This window comes from Phalangium opilio, unplaced genomic scaffold (genome assembly GCF_054372755.1).
Source record: "Phalangium opilio isolate 3A_F unplaced genomic scaffold, DU_Popi_V2 ptg000329l_1, whole genome shotgun sequence".
Classification (NCBI taxonomy): Eukaryota; Metazoa; Arthropoda; class Arachnida; order Opiliones; family Phalangiidae; genus Phalangium; species Phalangium opilio.
This window is the reverse complement of record NW_028324226.1, coordinates 12,551,363-12,563,799: the sequence shown is the minus strand read 5'-3', so window position 1 is coordinate 12,563,799 and position 12,437 is coordinate 12,551,363. Positions and strand designations below refer to the sequence as shown.

The 12,437-nt window shown below is 37.8% G+C and overlaps 1 non-coding gene across 1 annotated transcript; it reads left to right on the top strand.

Moving 5' to 3' along the window:
• Positions 1 to 7,376: 7,376 nt before the first annotated feature.
• Positions 7,377 to 7,449, top strand: TRNAH-AUG (transfer RNA histidin (anticodon AUG)). Its single transcript has one exon. It is a non-coding gene; the product is annotated as a tRNA-His (tRNA).
• The last annotated feature ends 4,988 nt before the right edge of the window (positions 7,450 to 12,437 follow it).

Here is a 12,437-nt window from a genome sequence, read left to right as displayed (position 1 = left end):
TTCGAGCACATCCGGGAGCGGTGTTGTGAGGTCTCAGATGTGAAGTAAAAAGTCAAAGTTTTACCTCAATACCTGACGACCATTTAATATTTGGGCTTCCGTTGCGCTATGGTTAGCGCGTTCGGCTGTTAACCGAAAGGTTGGTGGTTCGAGCCCACCCGGGAGCGGTGTTGTGGGATCTCTAATGTAACGTAAAAAACCAAAGTTTTTCCACAATACCTGACGACCATTTAATTTTTGGGCGTCCGTGGCGAATGGTTAGCGCGTTCGGCTTTTAACCGAAAGGTTGGTGGTTCGAGCCCATCCGGGAGCGGTGTTGTGAGGTCTCAGATGTGAAGTAAAAAGCCAAAGTTTTACCTCAATACCTGACGACCATTTTATATTTGGGCTTCCGTTGCGCAATGGTTAGCGCGTCCAGCTGTTAATCGAAAGGTTGGTGGTTCGAGCCCACCCGGGAGCGGTGTTTTGGGATCTCAAATGTAACGTAAATAGCCAAAGTTTTTCCACAATACCTGACGACCATTTAATTTTTGGGCGTCCGTGGCGAATGGTTAGCGCGTTCGGCTGTTAACCGAAAGGTTGGTGGTTCGAGCCCATCCGGGAGCGGTGTTGTGAGGTCTCAGATGTAGCGTGAAAAGTCAAACTTTTTCCATAATACGTGATAACCATTTATTTTCTCAGCTTCCGTGGCTCAATGGTTAGCGCGTTCGGCCCTTAACCAATTAATAAAAACTGTCCTTGTAGACAAAGACCAGAAAGTGTGAAAGATAAGTTTAGAAAATTAACTGCCTGAAGATCCAGATATTCAAGTTTTCACTTTTGAAGACATGATTATAAAACATCAATTATTTTAAAAAATTCTTATCTTACTTTGTTTCACCAAAATTACTTCAGAACAATATTTTAACAAGAAACATGCGCATCATTTTAAAAATAGTACGCGTTACATTTATTTTCTATCAAAAATTTACAATTAGGTAGAGAATTCGGCCCTATAAAGAGTATTAAATGGACAGAAAATCGTTGAGAGCTGATAAAATAAAACCGTATTAAAACTTAACAAAACGTATTCTTCAATTGTAATGTTTTCGAAGCATTAAATATTAACGTGCTGTATAGCTCTCAAAGATCACGATCAATCTACAGATCATTTCGACACAAATAACTAAATCACAATGAAAAGGCCTAGTTATTTTCCGCTTCGCAATATTTCCAATTTTAAATTATAAAAATTTAAACTCTTCAAGAGAAATCTTTTCAGATATCCAAGTATTTGAATATCCTAATTGCAAATGTTAGTCGAAAGTAAAACCTAGTATCAAGACAAAATACATGGGTAAATATTGTTGAAAAACATTTTGGGAAAATGAAATTTTGGTGAAAAAAAGTAAGATAAGAATTTTTTAAAATAATTGATGTTTTATAATCATGTCTTCAAAAGTGAAAATTTGAATATCTGGATCTTCAGGCAGTTAATTTTTTAAACTTATCTTTCACACTTTCTGGTCTTTGTCTACAAGGACAGTTTTTATTAATATCTGTTACTTCAGTCTTCATATTAATTAAAATTGTTTAGAAAACACAGGAGAGAAAAAGCTTAATTACCAGCCGTCGTTAATTCGGCTTAATTATCAGCCGTCGGTAATCTAGCTTAATTACCATTTGGCGGTAATCTAGCTTATTGACCAGTCGTCGATAATCTAGCTTAATTACCATTGGGCGGTAATCTAGCTTATTTACCAGTCGTCGATAATCTAGCTTAATTACCATTTAGCGGTAATCTAGCTTATTTACCAGTCGTCGATAATCTAGCTTAATTACCAGTCGTCGATAATCTAGCTTAATTACCAGTCGTCGATAATCTAGCTTAATTACCAGTCGTCGATAATCTAGCTTAATTACCAGTCGTCGATAATCTAGCTTAATTACCAGTCGTCGATAATCTAGCTTAATTACCAGTCGTCGGTAATCTAGCTTAATTACCAGTCGTCGGTAATCTAGCTTAATTACCAGTCGTCGTTAATCTAGCTTAATTACCCGTCGTCGGTAATCTAGCTTAATTACCAGTCGTCGGTAATCTAGCTTAATTACCAGTCGTCGGTAATCTAGCTTAATTACCAGTCGTCGTTAATCTAGCTTAATTACCAGTCGTCGTTAATCTAGCTTAATTACCCGTCGTCGGTAATCTAGCTTAATTACCAGTCGTCGGTAATCTAGCTTAATTACCAGTCGTCGATAATCTAGCTTAATTACCAGTCGTCGATAATCTAGCATAATTACCAGTCGTCGATAATTAAGCATAATTACCAGTCGTCGATAATTTAGCATAATTACCAGTCGTCAGTAATTTAGCATAATTACCAGTCGTCTCTAATCTAGCTTAACTACCAGTCGTCTCTAATCTAGCTTAATTACCAGTCGTCTCTAATCTAGCTTAATTACCAGTCGTCGGTAATCTAGCATAATTACCAGTCGTCGATAATCTAGCTTAGTTACCAGTCGGCGGTAATCTAGCTTAGTTACCAGTCGGCGGTAATCTAGCTTAGTTACCAGTCGTCGGTAATCCGGCTTAATTACCAGTCGTCGGTAATCTAGCTTAATTAACAGTCGTCGGTAATCTAGCTTAATTAACAGTCGTCGGTAATCTAGCTTAATTACCAGTCGTCGATAATCCAGCTTAATTACCAGTCGTCGATAATCTAGCTTATTTATCAGTCGTCGATAATCTAGCTTAATTACCAGTCGTCGATAATCTAGCTTAATTACCAGTCGTCGATAATCTAGCTTATTTACCAGTCGTCGATAATCTAGCTTAATTACCAGTCGTCGATAATCTAGCTTAATTACCAGTCGTCGGTAATCTAGCTTAATTACCAGTCGTCGGTAATCTAGCTTAATTACCAGTCGTCGTTAATCTAGCTTAATTACCCGTCGTCGGTAATCTAGCTTAATTACCAGTCGTCGGTAATCTAGCTTAATTACCAGTCGTCGGTAATCTAGCTTAATTACCAGTCGTCGATAATCTAGCTTAATTACCAGTCGTCGATAATCTAGCATAATTACCAGTCGTCGATAATTTAGCATAATTACCAGTCGTCGATAATTTAGCATAATTACCAGTCGTCAGTAATTTAGCATAATTACCAGTCGTCTCTAATCTAGCTTAATTACCAGTCGTCTCTAATCTAGCTTAATTACCAGTCGTCGGTAATCTAGCATAATTACTAGTCGTCGATAATCTAGCTTAGTTACCAGTCGGCGGTAATCTAGCTTAGTTACCAGTCGGCGTTAATCTAGCTTAGTTACCAGTCGTCGGTAATCCGGCTTAATTACCAGTCGTCGGTAATCTAGCTTAATTAACAGTCGTCGGTTATCTAGCTTAATTAACAGTCGTCGGTAATCTAGCTTAATTACCAGTCGTCGATAATCCAGCTTAATTACCAGTCGTCGATAATCTAGCTAATTACCAGTCGTCGATAATCCAGCTTAATTACCAGTCGTCGATAATCTAGCTTAATTACCAGTCGCCGGTAATCTGGCTTAATTACCAGTCGCCGGTAATCTAGCTTAATTACCAGTCGTCGATAATCTAGCTTAATTACCAGTCGTCGATAATCTAGCTTAATTACCAGTCGCCGGTAATCTATCTTAATTACCAGTCGCCGGTAATCTAGCTTAATTACCAGTCGTCGGTAATCTAGCTTAATTACCAGTCGTCGATAATCTAGCTTAATTACCAGTCATCGGTAATCTAGCTTAATTACCAGTCGTCGGTAATCTAGCTTAATTACCAGTCGTCGGTAATCTAGGTTAATTACCAGTCGTCGGTAATTTAACATAATTACCAGTCGTCGGTAATTTAGCATAATTACCAGTCGTCGGTAATTTAGCATAATTACCAGTCGTCGATAATCTAGCTTAGTTACCAGTCGGCGGTAATCTAGCTTAGTTACCAGTCGGCGGTAATCTAGCTTAGTTACCAGTCGGCGGTAATCTAGCTTAGTTACCAGTCGTCGGTAATCCGGCTTAATTACCAGTCGTCGGTAATCTAGCTTAATTACCAGTCGTCGGTAATCTAGCTTAATTACCAGTCGTCGATAATCCAGCTTAATTACCAGTCGTGGATAATCCAGCTTAATTACCAGTCGCCGGTAATCTGGCTTAATTACCAGTCGCCGGTAATCTAGCTTAATTACCAGTCGTCGATAATCTAGCTTAATTACCAGTCGTCGATAATCTAGCTTAATTACCAGTCGCCGGTAATCTAGCTTAATTACCAGTCGTCGGTAATCTACCTTAATTACCAGTCATCAGTAATCTAGCTTAATTACCAGTCGTCGGTAATCTAGCTTAATTACCAGTCGTCGGTAATCTAGCTTAATTACCAGTCGTCGGTAATCTAGCTTAATTACCTGTCGTTGGTAATTTAACATAATTACCAGTCGTCGGTAATTTAGCATAATTACCAGTCGTCGGTAATTTAGCATAATTACCAGTCGTCGGTAATTTAGCATAATTTCCAGTCGTCTCTAATCTAGCTTAATTACCAGTCGTCGGTAATCTAGCTTAATTACCAGTCGTCGGTAATCTAGCATAATTACCAGTCGTCGGTAATCTAGCATAATTACCAGTCGTCTCTAATCTAGCTTAATTACCAGTCGTTGGTAATCTAGCATAATTACCAGTCGTCGATAATCTAGCTTATTTACCAGTCGTTGGTAATCTAGCTTATTTACCAGTCGTCGGTAATCTAGCTTAATTACCAGTCGTCGGTAATCTAGCATAATTACCAGTCGTCGGTAATCTAGCATAATTACCAGTCGTCTCTAATCTAGCTTAATTACCAGTCGTCGGTAATCTAGCATAATTACCAGTCGTCGATAATCTAGCTTATTTACCAGTCGTTGGTAATCTAGCTCATTTACCAGTCGTTGGTAATCTAGCTTATTTACCAGTCGTTGGTAATCTAGCTTAATTACCAGTCGTTGGTAATCTAGCTTAATTACCAGTCGTCAGTATTTCGGCTAAATTACCATTCGTCAGAAATCTAGTTTAATTACCTTTAATTGGTAATCTTGATTAATTACCCTTACTTAGTAATCTAGATCATTTACCCTTACTTGGTAATCTAGATTATTTACCCTTACTTGGTAATCTAGATTAATTACCCTTACTTAGTAATCTAGATTAATTACCCTTACTTTGTAATTAATTGGTTATCCAGTTTAATAACCTATAATTATCTTTAATAGATAATCTAGTTTAATCATCTTTAAAAGGTAATCAAGTTTAATAATCTTTTATTGGTAATCCAGTTTAATTAGCTTTAATCTAAGCAGGGAAAAGTTAAAATGTCCATTAAGCTAGCTATTTGTTCTAAGAATTTGACTATAACCGCGGTAAAACGACCAAACTCCAAGAGTGGCTTCATACACTACATAACTCATGCTAAAAAGTCGCAGGTTCCATAGTTTCAGGGTAAACCACGTAAGTCGGAGCATGTAATTAAAACTACAAAAAACAATATTTAAACTTAATTTTTCTTGATGAAAAAAAATTGGCGCCAACTATGGATATGGGGCTTTCATTTAAGACCATTTTCAAGTCTATCCAACTTATAGTTATTTTTGTAAGGGTATGGACAAAATTTGTAACTTTGGAAAATTTCCCTTGTTATTTCTATGGAAAATTTCCAGTTTTTCGTCAAAATCTGTGATTAATTTTATGGAAATGAAAACCACCCTTAGCAACTTTATTTTTTATAAAATAAACTAAGTAATGGATCTCTTTGAAATTTTAACCATATATTGAGGGCCCAAATTGTAGTTCTGTGGAATTTTTTCAAAACAGTTAATACAATACCAAAAAAACTACATCCAAACAAAAAACCCTCCTTATACATTAAGAGCAGTATGAAGTCTTATCTAAGAGAGCTACTGCTCTCATAGAATAGGTTGGTGGTTCGAGCCCATCCGGGAGAAGTGTTGTGACGTCTCAGATGTAACGTAAAATGTCAGAGTTTTTCCACAATCCCTGACGAACATTTAATTTTCGGGCTTTCGTGGCTCAATGGTTAGCGCGTTCGGCTGTTAATCGAACGGTTGGTGGTTCGAGCCCATCCGGGAGCGGTGTTGTGAGGTCTTAGATGTAGCGTGAAAAGTCAAACTTTTTCCATAATACGTGATAACCATTTATTTTCTGAGCTTCCGTGGCTCAATTGTTAGCGCGTTCGGCTGTTAACCAATAGGTTGGTGGTTCGAGCCCACCCGGGAGCGGTGTTTTGGGATCTCAAATGTAACGTAAATAGCCGAAATTTTTCCACAATACCTGACGACCATTTAATATTTGGGCTTCCGTTGCGCAATGGTTAGCGCGTTCGGCTGTTAACCGAGAGGTTGATGGTTCGAGCCCATCCGGGAGCGGTGTTGTGACGTCTCAGATGTTACGTAAAATGTCAGAGTTTTTCCACAATACCTGACGAACATTTCATTTTTGGGCTTCCGTGGCGCAATAATTTGCGCGTCCAGCTGTTAATCGAAAGGTTGGTGGTTCGAGCCCACCCGGGAGCGGTGTTTTGGGATCTCAAATGTAACGTAAATAGCCAAAGTTTTTCCACAATACCTGACGACCATTTAATTTTTGGGCGTCCGTGGCGAATGGTTAGCGCGTTCGGCTGTTAACCGAAAGGTTGGTGGTTCGAGCCCATCCGGGAGCGGTGTTGTGAGGTCTCAGATGTAGCGTGAAAAGTCAAACTTTTTCCATAATACGTGATAACCATTTATTTCCTGAGCTTCCGTGGCTCAATGATTAGCGCGTTCGGCTGTTAACCTATAGGTTGGTGGTTCGAGCCCATCCGGGAGAAGTGTTGCGACGTCTCAGATGTAACGTAAAATGTCAGAGTTTTTCCACAATACCTGACGAACATTTAATTTTCGGGCTTCCGTGGCTCAATGGTTAGCGCGTTCGGCTGTTAATCGAACGGTTGGTGGTACGAGCCCATCCGGGAGCGGTGTTGTGAGGTCTCAGATGTAGCGTGAAAAGTCAAACTTTTTCCATAATACGTGATAACCATTTATTTTCTGAGCTTCCGTGGCTCAATTGTTAGCGCGTTCGGCTGTTAACCAATAGGTTGGTGGTTCGAGCCCACCCGGGAGCGGTGTTTTGGGATCTCAAATGTAACGTAAATAGCCAAAGTTTTTCCACAATACCTGACGAAAATTTAATTTTTGGCGTCCGTGGCGCAATGGTTAGCGCGTTCGGCTGTTAACCGAAAGGTTGGTGGTTCGAGCCCATCCGGGAGCGGTGTTGTGAGGTCTCAGATGTGAAGTAAAAAGTCAAAGTTTTACCTCAATACCTGACGACCATTTAATATTTCGGCTTCCGTTGCGCATTGGTTAGCGCGTTCGGCTATGAACCGAAAGGTTGGTGGTTCGTGCCCATCCGGGAGCGGTGTTGTGAGGTCTCAGATGTGACGTAAAAAGTCAGAGCTTTTCCACAATACCTGACGAACATTTAATTTCTGTGCTTCCGTGGCGCAATGGTTAGCGCGCTCAACTGTTATTCAAAAGGTTGGTGGTTCGAGCGTACCCGGGAGCGGTGTTGTGATGTCTCAGATGTGACGTAAAAAGTCGAGGTTTTTCCACAATACCTGACGACCATTTAATATTTGGGCTTCCGTGGCGCAATGGTTAGCGCGTTCGGCTGTTAACCGAAAGGTTAGTGGTTCGAGCCCACCCGAAAGCGGTGTTGTGAGGTCTCAGATGTAACGTAACATGTCATAGTTTTTCCACAATAACTGACGAACATTTAATATTTGGGCTTCCGTGGCGCAATGGTTAGCGCGTTCGGCTGTTAACCGAAAGGTTGGTGGTTCGAGCACATCCGGGAGCGGTGTTGTGAGGTCTCAGATGTGAAGTAAAAAGTCAAAGTTTTACCTCAATACCTGACGACCATTTAATATTTGGGCTTCCGTTGCGCTATGGTTAGCGCGTTCGGCTGTTAACCGAAAGGTTGGTGGTTCGAGCCCACCCGGGAGCGGTGTTGTGGGATCTCTAATGTAACGTAAAAAACCAAAGTTTTTCCACAATACCTGACGACCATTTAATTTTTGGGCGTCCGTGGCGAATGGTTAGCGCGTTCGGCTTTTAACCGAAAGGTTGGTGGTTCGAGCCCATCCGGGAGCGGTGTTGTGAGGTCTCAGATGTGAAGTAAAAAGCCAAAGTTTTACCTCAATACCTGACGACCATTTTATATTTGGGCTTCCGTTGCGCAATGGTTAGCAGGTCCAGCTGTTAATCGAAAGGTTGGTGGTTCGAGCCCACCCGGGAGCGGTGTTTTGGGATCTCAAATGTAACGTAAATAGCCAAAGTTTTTCCACAATACCTGACGACCATTTAATTTTTGGGCGTCCGTGGCGAATGGTTAGCGCGTTCGGCTGTTAACCGAAAGGTTGGTGGTTCGAGCCCATCCGGGAGCGGTGTTGTGAGGTCTCAGATGTAGCGTGAAAAGTCAAACTTTTTCCATAATACGTGATAACCATTTATTTTCTCAGCTTCCGTGGCTCAATGGTTAGCGCGTTCGGCCCTTAACCAATAGGTTGGTGGTTCGAGCCCATCCGGGAGAAGTGTTGTGACGTCTCAGATGTAACGTAAAATGTCAGAGTTTTTCCACAAGTCCTGACGAACATTTAATTTTCGGGCTTTCGTGGCTCAATGGTTAGCGCGTTCGGCTGTTAACCAATAGGTTGGTGGTTCGAGCCCACCCGGGAGCGGTGTTTTGGGATCTCAAATGTAACGTAAATAGCCCAAATTTTTCCACAATACCTGACGACCATTTAATATTTGGGCTTCCGTTGCGCAATGGTTAGCGCGTTCGGCTGTTAACCGAAAGGTTGGTGGTTCGAGCCCACCCGGGAGCGGTGTTGTGGGATCTCTAATGTAACGTAAAAACCTAAAGTTTTTCCACACTGAAACCATTATTTTTATACTTTTTGCTTTAATTCAAGCAAATGTAACGATATTCAATCAAAAAACTTAAAATTCATATACTTAATGGCAGTGTGTAGCCATCTTTGATCTACTTGTTTATTTATTTTTTTATTTATATATTTATTTATTCCTGATTTTGATTGTTTTATTTAAAGAAAAACAATAACTCGTTCATATTTTATATTAAACGAAGTAAAAAAGTCATGCTTTACAAAAGATATTAAACTATATCCATGTATTTGCAAAACTTTATTTAAATTTTAATTTATATTATTTTTTTTTACGGTTATTCTCTTTTAATGTTCTTTATCTAATTTTGTTGTCCAATTGACGTTAATCTTAAGAAATTTAAGGAGGGCAATAAGTCGCTTGAAGACTTGGTCCCTCCTCATGAGCTTTTGTACTAAACTATGCCAAATAAACTTTGAAACTTTGAAACTTTGAAACTTTGAAAACTGTTAAAATTCAATTTTTCAATAAGAAATCGTTGTCACGGATTTTGTATCTTGAAGAAGAAAAACATGCGATTTTTTCGGTACTTTTTTGAATGCATTTTTTTCTGGAGAAATTTTTGACCGAATTCAGCTTAATTCCCTATAAAACACTCATTGAAAGTGATTTCATCTCGATTGAACAATAATTAAAATTTTACCTCGATTTTTAATAACATTTTCAAAATCGACGTTTCACGGCCAAAGAAGCATACTTTGAGTATTTCTTCACTATTTTCAAATATGTTCACTGAAACCATTATTTTTATACTTTTTGCTTTAATTCAAGCAAATGTAACGATATTCAATCAAAAAACTGTTAAAATTAAATTTTTCAATAAGAAATCGTTGTCACGGATTTTGTATCTTGAAGAAGAAAAACATGCGATTTTTTCGGTACTTTTTTGAATGCATTTTTTTCTGGAGAAATTTTTGACCGAATTCAGCTTAATTCCCTATAAAACACTCATTAAAAGTGATTTTATCTCGATTGAACAATAAATAAAAATGTACCTCGATTTTTAATAACATTTTCAAAATCGACGTTTCACGGCCAAAGAAGCATATTTTGAGTATTTCTTCACTATTTTCAAATATATTCATTGAAACCATTATTTTTATACTTTTTGCTTTAATTCAAGCAATGTAACGATATTCATTCAAAAAACTGTTAAAATTCAATTTTCAATAAGAAATCGTTGTCACGGATTTTGTATCTTGAAGAAGAAAAACATGCGATTTTTTCGGTACTTTTTTGAATGCATTTTTTTCTGGAGAAATTTTTGACCGAATTCAGCTTAATTCCCTATAAAACACTCATTAAAAATGATTTTATCTCGATTGAACAATAAATAAAAATGTACCTCGATTTTTAATAACATTTTCAAAATCGACGTTTCACGGCCAAAGAAACATACTTTGAGTTTTTCTTCACTATTTTCAAATATGTTCACTGAAACCATTATTTTTATACTTTTTGCTTTAATTCAAGCAAATGTAACGATATTCAATCAAAAAACTTAAAATTCATATACTTAATGGCAGTGTGTAGCCATCTTTGATCTACTTGTTTATTTATTTTTTTATTTATATATTTATTTATTCCTGATTTTGATTGTTTTATTTAAAGAAAAACAATAACTCGTTCATATTTTATATTAAACGAAGTAAAAAAGTCATGCTTTACAAAAGATATTAAACTATATCCATGTATTTGCAAAACTTTATTTAAATTTTAATTTATATTATTTTTTTTACGGTTATTCTCTTTTAATGTTCTTTATCTAATTTTGTTGTCCAATTGACGTTAATCTTAAGAAATTTAAGGAGGGCAATAAGTCGCTTGAAGACTTGGTCCCTCCTCATGAGCTTTTGTACTAAACTATGCCAAATAAACTTTGAAACTTTGAAACTTTGAAAACTGTTAAAATTAAATTTTTCAATAAGAAATCGTTGTCACGGATTTTGTATCTTGAAGAAAAAAAACATGCGATTTTTTCGGTACTTTTTTGAATGCATTTTTTTCTGGAGAAATTTTTGACCGAATTCAGCTTAATTCCCTATAAAACACTCATTGAAAGTGGTGGTTCGAGCCCACCCGGGACCGGTGTTGTGGGATCTCAAATGTAACGTAAAAACCAAAGTTTTTCCACAATACCTGACAACCATTTAATTTTTGGGTTTCCGTGCCGCATTGGTTAGCGCGTTCGGCTATGAACCGAAAGGTTGGTGGTTCGTGCCCATCCGGGAGCGGTGTTGTGAGGTCTCAGATGTGACGTAAAAAGTCAGAGTTTTTCCACAATACCTGACGAACATTTTATTTCTGTGCTTCCGTGGCGCAATGGTTAGCGCGCTCAACTGTTATTCAAAAGGTTGGTGGTTCGAGCGTGCCCATGAGCGGTGTTGTGATGTCTCAGATGTGAAGTAAAAAGTCGAGGTTTTTCCACAATACCTGACGACCATTTAATATTTGGGCTTCCGTGGCGCAATGGTTAGCGCGTTCGGCTGTTAACCGAAAGGTTGGTGGTTCGAGCCCACCCGAAAGCGGTGTTGTGAGGTCTCAGATGTAACGTAAAATGTCATAGTTTTTCCACAATAACTGACGAACATTTAATATTTGGGCTTCCGTGGCGCAATGGTTAGCGCGTTCGGCTGTTAACCGAAAGGTTGGTGGTTCGAGCCCATCCGGGAGCGGTGTTGTGGGATCTCTAATGTAACGTAAAAACCCAAAGTTTTTCCACACTGAAACCATTATTTTTATACTTTTTGCTTTAATTCAAGCAAATGTAACGATATTCAATCAAAAAACTTAAAATTCATATACTTAATGGCAGTGTGTAGCCATCTTTGATCTACTTGTTTATTTATTTTTTTATTTATATATTTATTTATTCCTGATTTTGATTGTTTTATTTAAAGAAAAACAATAACTCGTTCATATTTTATATTAAACGAAGTAAAAAAGTCATGCTTTACAAAAGATATTAAACTATATCCATGTATTTGCAAAACTTTATTTAAATTTTAATTTATATTATTTTTTTTACGGTTATTCTCTTTTAATGTTCTTTATCTAATTTTGTTGTCCAATTGACGTTAATCTTAAGAAATTTAAGGAGGGCAATAAGTCGCTTGAAGACTTGGTCCCTCCTCATGAGCTTTTGTACTAAACTATGCCAAATAAACTTTGAAACTTTGAAACTTTGAAAACTGTTAAAATTAAATTTTTCAATAAGAAATCGTTGTCACGGATTTTGTATCTTGAAGAAAAAAAACATGCGATTTTTTCGGTACTTTTTTGAATGCATTTTTTTCTGGAGAAATTTTTGACCGAATTCAGCTTAATTCCCTATAAAACACTCATTGAAAGTGGTGGTTCGAGCCCACCCGGGACCGGTGTTGTGGGATCTCAAATGTAACGTAAAAACCAAAGTTTTTCCACAATACCTGACAACCATTT